Here is a 9,390-nt window from a genome sequence, read left to right on the forward strand (position 1 = left end):
GGGGACAATGGTTTTTGATGTGTATGAAAAAGAAATGTTAGGTAATATACCTTTGTTTTATAGAGAAGTGTTTGAGGCTTGGGGGGAGTTTATTTACCAAATATTTATTATGAGTGTACCATTTTAGACAATATTTTAAATCAGCCAATTTTTTTAAATCCCAAGATACAGTATATAATAAGATGTTGTTTTGTAAATATTTTATGAGGGCTGGGATGAGACAGATTGGGGACATCTTATATGAGGTAATTCCGGGGTTCCTTCCAAGTCAGGCAATATTTGATAATGTGGTTGAAGAAATGATGAAATAAGTAGAACTACTGTGGAGAAACATGTATAAGAGAATATTAGGATGTCTTCCTGGGGAGTGGGGTGTTTTAATAAATAAAGAGGTGGCAACAAGAGCTAGGGGTTTACCGGTTTTATATTATGAAGGTAATGGGAAGAAGCATGATTTGTCAGGTTTGAAAGTTAAAAAAGTTTATGAAAAATGTATTTTAAGAGAGATAAAACTCCTGCTTCGGAAAAAGTGTGGTCTAGGGTGTTTGCAAATATAGATGTAAAATCAATATGGAAGAATGTAAATGTAAAATATAATTCTATAGAATGTGAAGACAATGATTTTAAAATGAAACATAATAGAATTTTTACGAACGTGGTTTTACATCAAATAAATAGAGATATTAAAAGAGAATGTGATATTTGTGGTACGGGGGTGGAAAATTTTATGCACTTTTTTGTTGAATGTAGTAGATTAGATGAGTTTCATAAGTTTTTAAAGGGGATTTTAGTACAACAGTGGGGAGAAGAGATTGTTGCTGGGGTTGAGTGGAGGAGGTTGTTTCTTTTTGGTTTAACTGGGAAAAGCAAAGTTATTAATTTTAATTTGATGAATTTTGTTCTTAGTCATGCCAGATACGCTGTAAGACTAAGAAGGAATTTGGGACATTATGAAGGGAAAATTGTGAGTGTAGAGGTTTTATTTAGAAGTATGTTAGAGAAAGATATAGAAGTAATATATAAATATGGTGGATGTAATTTTGAAAAATTGTTTGTGTGGGGGAGCAATTTTATTGAAATTGAGTCGAATGGAAAACTTGTTTTTAATTATTAATTGGTTTTGGTGGATGATTGTGTTTCTAATAGGTTTTATTTTCTTTTCTTTTTTGATTTTGTAAAAGGATGAATTGTTCAACCTTTTGATTGTTGATTGAATGTTGTAAATGTTATGTGTTTCTTCATAATAAAAGAAAAAAAAAAAATACGCCCGATCTCGTCTGATCTCGGAAGCTAAGCAGGGTCGGGCCTGGTTAGTACTTGGATGGGAGACCGCCTGGGAATACCAGGTGCTGTAAGCCTTTTGTCCACTAGGGGGTGTGGCATTATTTCATCAGCAACACTGCCTTGTAGTAAGCATTTGATGCTGAATTGACTAAATGCAGCTTCTATGGGCTAGTCTCCCCTGCCCTTTTAATACGATCAAAGTTCCTTGTGTTGTCAGGGAGCAACTGCCTTTTATTTATAAGACAAATAAGAATATTGTTACTGAATGCAGCTTGTGTGTGCTCTGTGCTCCCTCGCCCTGTTCAAATGATCAAAGGAAATAATGCTGGTGAGGAGTGGAACTGGACTGGTGTCTGATGGCCCTGTGTTTTCCATGTTGGAATTACAACCCTTCTTTTATGGAGTAAATCAAAAGCACAAGAGAATCTGAGATGTTATCGATAATAAATCAATTGGTTTCATGCATTTGTCTGTGTGTGTGTGTGTGTGTCTGAATGTGATTGTATTTCGTCATATCGCAAACATTTGTGATATCAGATAGGTTAAGATATTAAAAAGTAATTGGTGATTTTTTCGACAGTGTTGCATGATGGGAATCTAGTGGTTCACTGATATAATCTAGTAAACAAAATAAACTACTTTTTCACTACTCTGTGTGCAAGTGCATTCCTAAACGGCATTTAACGCAGGTCGATGTGATATGATATTATCAGAACACAAAGTGGTTACCGTTAGCGGAAAATGTTGGCACTGGAGAGACTTTTCCTCCACTAAGCAGAAGAGATACCGTGATCAAGAAGGTGGTTCACCCGGTGTGGGGCTCAGCCATTGCACTCTGGCTGTGCTGACCCCTTGCGAATTTTCCAAATGTGGGAATCTCGATTGCAAAATTTATGGTAGTGCTCGTTTGCGCTTTACCCTGATGTCTTTGTTAATGATAAACCGTTGCTTGGCGGCAGGCTTAAGGATGACTTGAGTCAACTGACTGTGCTTATGGAGATCTTTGAAGTCAGTTGTGAAGGAGACTTTGTGGACCAATCGAAAGGTGGAAACATTTGTTTGTAGCAAAATATTGTTGGCATTTTGTCGAAACATTATGTTGCGAAATGCAGCATTGTATTTATGCCACGCTGGTACTTCAATCAGGAGATAGTTGAGAAGCCACTCTAACCCCCCCCCCGGTCATGATGTGTCATGCGCTTCCAATATGAAATTGTCCATACATGCGTTCCTCCTTAGCACAGAACAATGCAATAGGTTTTCAACATCCAGAGCTTTTGTGTATTTATTGTGGCTAGTAGGATAGCTGCATGGGAAACTGTTGCTGATGATGTATTTGTCAGAAGTCATTGTATTTGTCCGTTTTTTCCCACAAGGCTGAAATATGTGCCCTCGCTTAGAAATGTTAGCAAGGTTTGTTTGTATTTCATCCAACTATCTGTGCTAAAAAGTGATGGCTACAGTATATGTAATTTCTTCCACTTTTTGAGTGAGCCAAAGTTCAAGCTGCTTATCTAATTGGTGAGAATGCAATGTCTGTTTATCAGACTCACTTTGACTTTATATGGTGTACCAAGAGATGTACCTTCGCTTACGGCCATACCAGCCTGAATGCGCATTTCCTGATTGGAGAAGTGACGACAGGTGCGAGTGTCTGAGCTGTGAGTGAGTGTTTGCTGGAGAGTGTTTGCTCGAGAGCTATTTTTGTTAATTAATTGGTTTTTGCAATATAATTTATTATTTTCTTCAGTTGAATAGTTTTAAGTTTGGTTAGTCTTCCCCCTTGCAGTTTTTCTGCTTGGGGGAGAGTTTTTTGGATTCATTTTTTTACTATGACGGACAACATGGAAAAGACAAACGGAATGGACAAAGACAACGAAAAAGCGCAACGGAAGAAAAATGAAGATAAAGAAGAAATGAAATATGGCAAGGAATACACGGTGGCAATTGAGTTGGAAGGAGAAGACAAGGTGACGACAATGGAACTACTAAGAGCAATTAAGGAGGTGTGTGGAGAGGTGGTGGGATGCCGAATGAAAGGGGAGAAGAAGTACGAAATTACGATGAGAAATGAAAAAGGAAAAGAACGTCTAATGGATGGATTAAGAATAAAGGATACAAAGATTCTGGCGAGAGATATTAATGTGAAGGAAGTGGTGGTGTCGTTCATGAATCTCCCAGTATATGTAGAAGACTGGTGTGATACTGGGCAAGCTGAGTAGCTGGGGAGTGGCGGCTGTCTCGGAGATAAGGAGGAGAGTTTGGCCAGGAACAGAGGTGGTTGACGGGACACGTTTCTGCAAGGTCAAGTTCACAGAAAAAGTGACATCATTACCTTATTCTACAAGAATTGAGACGTTGGAGGGAGCAGAATATTTCAGAGTCATCCATGACAAACAGGTCAGAGTGTGTCGTATGTGTATTCAACCCGGGCACATAGTTAAAGACTGCCCGGAATTTAAGTGTTTTAAGTGTGGCAATCAAGGACACTATGCGAGGGAATGTGATGGAGAGAAGGAAAGGAATTTTTGTGGTGGATGCAGAAAGAGAGTGGCGGAGTGCAACTGTGGAGAGGTTAGGGCTGAAGAGGGGAGTCAAACACTATATCGAGGAAGCAGTTGTATTGTCGCAAGAAGGAGAAGAAGATGGAGGAGAGGACGTGGTGGAAGGTGGAGAGACGGAGGAAGGAAGAAGGAAGAAGGACCAGAAGATAAATGAAATTGGGAGCAGTATGGACTACAGAAGTAAGAAGAGGGAGTTTTCAGGAGGAGGGGGGGAGTGGAATGGGGGGAAGCACGGGGGACTCACAGGTTTTGGGGGAAGGCACAGCACTAACAAGTAGCTCGGGGGGTGAAGAAATGGAGGGGGTTATGGAGTTGATGACAATACCAGAGACGGTGATGAGCACGGGGAGCACAACGACTATACAAGAAGCGGAGATGAATACGGGGAGCACAACGGATGTGGATGTCAAGAGGGTGAGTTGGCTGGAAAACATGGACTTGGAAGAGATATCGGATACGGAGGATGGAGAAAAGATTGAAAGAACGAGGGAAGGATACAGGAAGAGGAAAGCGGCGGGAAGAGGGGGAGAGAAAGGGTGGAAGAGGAAAGAAACTGGATAACAGGTAGAGGAAAATGAAATTATATTTTATCATTTTATTATTTATTAGAATGGTAAATATAATGTCAATAAATGCAAATGGATTGAGGACAATGGGAAAATTTAATAGAATAATAAAAATGAAGAAGTCAGATATTTTATGTATTCAAGAGACGCACTGGGATAATGTATGTGTTTTAGAAGTTAAAAAAATATGGAGGGATTTTATTTATGTAAACAACGGCAGAGGGAATTCAAGTGGGGTTGCTATTTTATTGAGGAGGGATGTGGTGGATAATGTGAAACAGATATATAATGATAATAATGGGAGGATTTTAATTGTAGATTTTGAATATATGAGTATGGTTTTTAGAATTATAAATATTTATGCGCCTAATACTGAAATAGAGCGCAAAGATTTATTTTTAGAAATAGGGAAATGGTGTGAGGGAAACTGTATTGTAGTTGGGGATTTTAATGTTAAAATGGATAGACTGGATATGACAAGAGGAGCTATTTTTAGAAGTGATGTATCTAGGGGGGTTTTAAAGAAGATGATGTTAGAAAAAGGAATAATTGATATATGGAGAGAGGAAAATCCAGAAAAAAGAGAATTTTCTAGAAGGCAGGTGGTTTTAGGGGATTTGAAACAAACGAGGATAGATCTGGTTTTAGTAAAAGAAGGTTTAAGGAATTTTATGAAAGATATTAAGTATGTTTTTACAACTTTTAGTGATCATGCAGGTTTAACATTTTCAGTGGGATTAGATAAGGAAAGAACAGGGGGTGGAATATGGTGTATGAATGCAGGGTATTTGGGAGATGAGGAATATGGGAAACAACTTAAATCTTTGATAGCATGTGAAATGGAGGATAAGCAGAAAGAGAATGATAAGTGTTCATGGTGGGATAAGGTTAAGGAAAAAATAAAAGTTTTTAGTATAGGATATGCAAGGAAAAAGAGAGGTAGGATGAAAAGAGAAGAAAATGAGTTGAGGGCTAAATTGGATAAAGAAATGAGGAAGTGTGACAGTGAACCTAATTATAATATAGGAAAGTTTTTGGAATTAAAAGCACAATTGACTAAATATGAAATAGATAAGTGTAAGGGTGCAATTATAAGAAGTAAGGCAAAGTATGTTTTGGAGGGGGAGAAATGTACTTCATTTTTTCTTGGTTTAGAGAAGAATAAACAGAGGAGAACATATATTAGAGAGATCGAAAATATAAAGGGTGAAGTTGTCAATGATTATGTAGAGGTTTTAGAAACAGTGCAGAATTTTTATAAGGATTTATTTAAGAAAGGGGAGGTGGATGAGGGGTGTGTAAAGGAGATATTGGATAGTGTGGATGTGCAAATTAATGTAGAGGATAAACAAATGTGTGATGGGAAGATAACATTGACTGAAGTTAAAGATGCGATTAAGGGTTTACAAGTAAATAAGAGTCCTGGAGTAGATGGAATAATTGCAGAGTTTTATAAAATATATGCCAGTTTTTTAGCACCTATTTTATTGGAAGTTTATCAATATATGGAGGATAATGATAGTATTTCTGAATCTATGGTGACAGGGCTGATAACGATTTTATATAAAAATAAGGGGAGTAAATTAAAATTGGAGAATTATAGGCCAATTAGTTTATTAAATTCGGATTATAAGATTTTAGCAAAGATACTGGCAAATAGAATGAAGCAAGTTTTAAATGATATTATAGCACCTACACAGAATTATAGTGTGCCTGGTAGAGATATTGCGGATACAATTAATACAATTAGAGATGTGATAAATAAAATGAATCATGATAAGATGGGGGGAATTGTTTTAAGCATAGATTTAAATAAAGCTTTTGATAGGGTGGAACATGATTTTATGTTTAGGGTAATGGATAAATATGGTTTTGGTAATAGAATAATAGGATGGATAAAATTATTATATAAGAAGGCAAAAAGTAGGGTGAAATGTAATGGGGTTTTAACCGATTCTTTTATTCTTGAGAGATCTGTGAGACAGGGGTGTCCTTTATCAGCTTTATTATTCGTTTTATCGGTAGAACCTTTAGCAGCATTTCTTAAAAGAGATAATCTTATAAATTGTGTAGAGACTCCGCAAGGAGGTTTTAGTTTGATACATCAATACGCAGATGATACCACTATAACAGTTAGAGATGAGGGTAGTGTAAAAAGGGTGATGGAGTGTTTTAAAGTATATGGACAAGCATCGGGTGCAAAGGTTAACATGGAGAAGTCAGTAGTAATGTATATTGGGAAGATTAATGAGGGGAATTTTCCTTTTAAAGTGGTTAAAGATTATTTTAAGGTATTAGGAGTGTTTTTAGGGGTGAAAGAAATGGAAGCTAGGGATTTGACATGGAGTGGTGTAATAAATAAAGTTAGAAAGGTGGTAAATATGTGGAGGGGGAGGTCTTTGAAATTAAAAGGGAAAGTAATTGTCATAAATTCATTGTTGATGTCAATATTTATTTATGTAATGAATGTTTTGGATATGCCAGAATGGGTTTTATCTGAAATGAATAAAATTGTAGTTGATTTTTTATGGGAAGGGAAGGGGGTGAGAATAGCTTTTAAAACTTTGATTGCAGGTTATGAGGAGGGGGGTTTGAAGTTGGTAGATTTAAGTGTAAGGAAAACAGCAATTAGAGTAAAAATGGTACGGAAATATTTATTTGGTGAATTGGATTATGGGTGGAAAAGGTTTTTTAAAGAGTATTTGCAGGAGGTTGGGAGGATGGGGGACAATGGTTTATTGATGAGTATGAAGAAGGAAATGTTAGGTAATATACCTTTGTTTTACAGAGAAGTGTTTGAGGCTTGGGGGCGGTTTTTACCAAATATTTATTATGAATGTACCAGTTTAGAAAATATTTTAAATCAGCCGATATTTTTAAATCCAAAGATAAAGTGCAATAATATGATGTTGTTTTGTAAATATTTTATGAGGGCTGGGATGAGGCAGATAGGTGACATAGCATATGAGGTAATTCCTGGGTTTCTTCCATTTCAGGCTATATATGACAATGTGGTTGAAGTAGATGAAGAAATAAGTAAAACTACTGTGGAGAATATGTACAAGAAAATATTAGGATGTATTCCCGGGGAGTGGGTGATTTTAATAAACAAAGAGGTGGTCAAAAGATCTAGGGCTTTACCAGTTTTATATTATGAAAGTAATGGGGAGAAACATGATTTATCAGGTCTAAAAGTTAAAATGGTTTATAGAAAATGTATTTTAAAAGAGATAAAAAGTCCTGCTGCGGAGAAAGTGTGGTCTAGGGTGTTTCCAAACATGGATGTAAAATCAATATGGAAGAATGTAAATGTAAAATATAATTTTATAGAATGTGAAGACAATGATTTTAAATTGAAACATAATAGGATTTTTACAAATGTGGTTTTGCATCAAATAAATAGGGATATTAAAAGAGAATGTGATATTTGTGGTACGGGGGTGGAAAATTTGATGCACTTTTTTATTGAATGTAGTAGGTTGAAAGACTTTCACGAGTTTTTAAAAGGGCTTTTAGTAAAACATTGGGGAGAAGAGATTTTTACTGGGGTGGAGTGGAGGAGGTTGTTTCTTTTTGGTTTAAATGGGAAAAGTAAAGTTTTAAATATTAATTTGGTGAATTTTGTAATAAGTCATGCTAGATATGCGATAAGATTAAGAAGGAATTTAGGTCATTATGAAGGGAAAATTGTGAGTGTGGAAGGTTTTTTTAGGAGCATATTAGAGAGAGATATAGAGATAATATATAGATACGGTGGAGGAAATTTTGAAAAATTGTTTGTGTGGGGGAGTACTTTTATTGAAATTCTGTCAAATGGGAAACTTGTATTTCATTATTAAGTGGATTTAGTGGATGATTGTGTTTTTTAATAGGTTTTATTTTATTTATTTTTGATTTTTTGATTTTGTAAAAGGATGAATTGTTCATCCTTTTTATTATTGATTGAATGTTGTAAATATTATGTGTTTTTTCATAATAAAAGATAAAAAAAAAAAAAAAAAATACGCCCGATCTCGTCTGATCTCGGAAGCTAAGCAGGGTCGGGCCTGGTTAGTACTTGGATGGGAGACCGCCTGGGAATACCAGGTGCTGTAAGCCTTTTGTCCACTAGGGGGTGCTCTGGCATTATTTCATCAGCAACACTGCCTTGTAGTAAGCATTTGATGCTGAATTGACTAAATGCAGCTTCTATGGGCTAGTCTCCCCTGCCCTTTTAATACGATCAAAGTTCCTTGTGTTGTCAGGGAGCAACTGCCTTTTATGCATAAGACAAATAAGAATATTGTTACTGAATGCAGCTTGTGTGTGCTCTTGTGCTCCCTCGCCCTGTTCAAATGATCAAAGGAAATAATGCTGGTGAGGAGTGGAACTGGACTGGTGTCTGATGGCCCTGTGTTTTCCATGTTGGAATTACAACCCTTCTTTTATGGAGTAAATCAAAAGCACAAGAGAATGTGAGATGTTATCGATAATAAATCAATTGGTTTCATGCATTTGTCTGTGTGTGTGTGTGTGTCTGAATGTGATTGTATTTCGTCATATCGCAAACATTTGTGATATCAGATAGGTTAAGATATTAAAAAGTAATTGGTGATTTTTCGACAGTGTTGCATGATGGGAATCTAGTGGTTCACTGATATAATCTAGTAAACAAAATAAACTACTTTTTCACCACTCTGTGTGCAAGTGCATTCCTAAACGGCATTTAACGCAGGTCGATGTGATGTGATATTATCGGAACACAAAGTGGTTACCATTAGCCGAAAATGTTGGCACTGGAGACACTTGCCCTCCACCGATGAGTATAACTCATACTTACCTGGCAAGGGAGATACCGTGATCAAGAAAGGCAGTTCACCCAGGGCGAGGCTTAGCCATTGCACGCCAGCTATGCTGACCCCTGTGAAATTCCCAAATGTGGAGATCTCGATTGCATAATTTATGGTAGTGGGGGACTGCGTCCGCGCTCTCCCCTG

General features: G+C 36.7%; 1 non-coding gene and 1 pseudogene across 1 annotated transcript; both read left to right on the plus strand.

The window, feature by feature from the left end:
• Positions 1 to 2,051: 2,051 nt before the first annotated feature.
• On the plus strand, positions 2,052 to 2,201 carry LOC120042968 (annotated as a pseudogene).
• A 7,024-nt stretch (positions 2,202 to 9,225) lies between these two features.
• On the plus strand, positions 9,226 to 9,390 carry LOC120042965. The gene has a single exon (XR_005476288.1). It is a non-coding gene; the product is annotated as a U1 spliceosomal RNA (small nuclear RNA).

This window comes from Salvelinus namaycush, unplaced genomic scaffold (genome assembly GCF_016432855.1).
Source record: "Salvelinus namaycush isolate Seneca unplaced genomic scaffold, SaNama_1.0 Scaffold819, whole genome shotgun sequence".
In the NCBI taxonomy this organism is placed as follows: domain Eukaryota; kingdom Metazoa; phylum Chordata; class Actinopteri; order Salmoniformes; family Salmonidae; genus Salvelinus; species Salvelinus namaycush.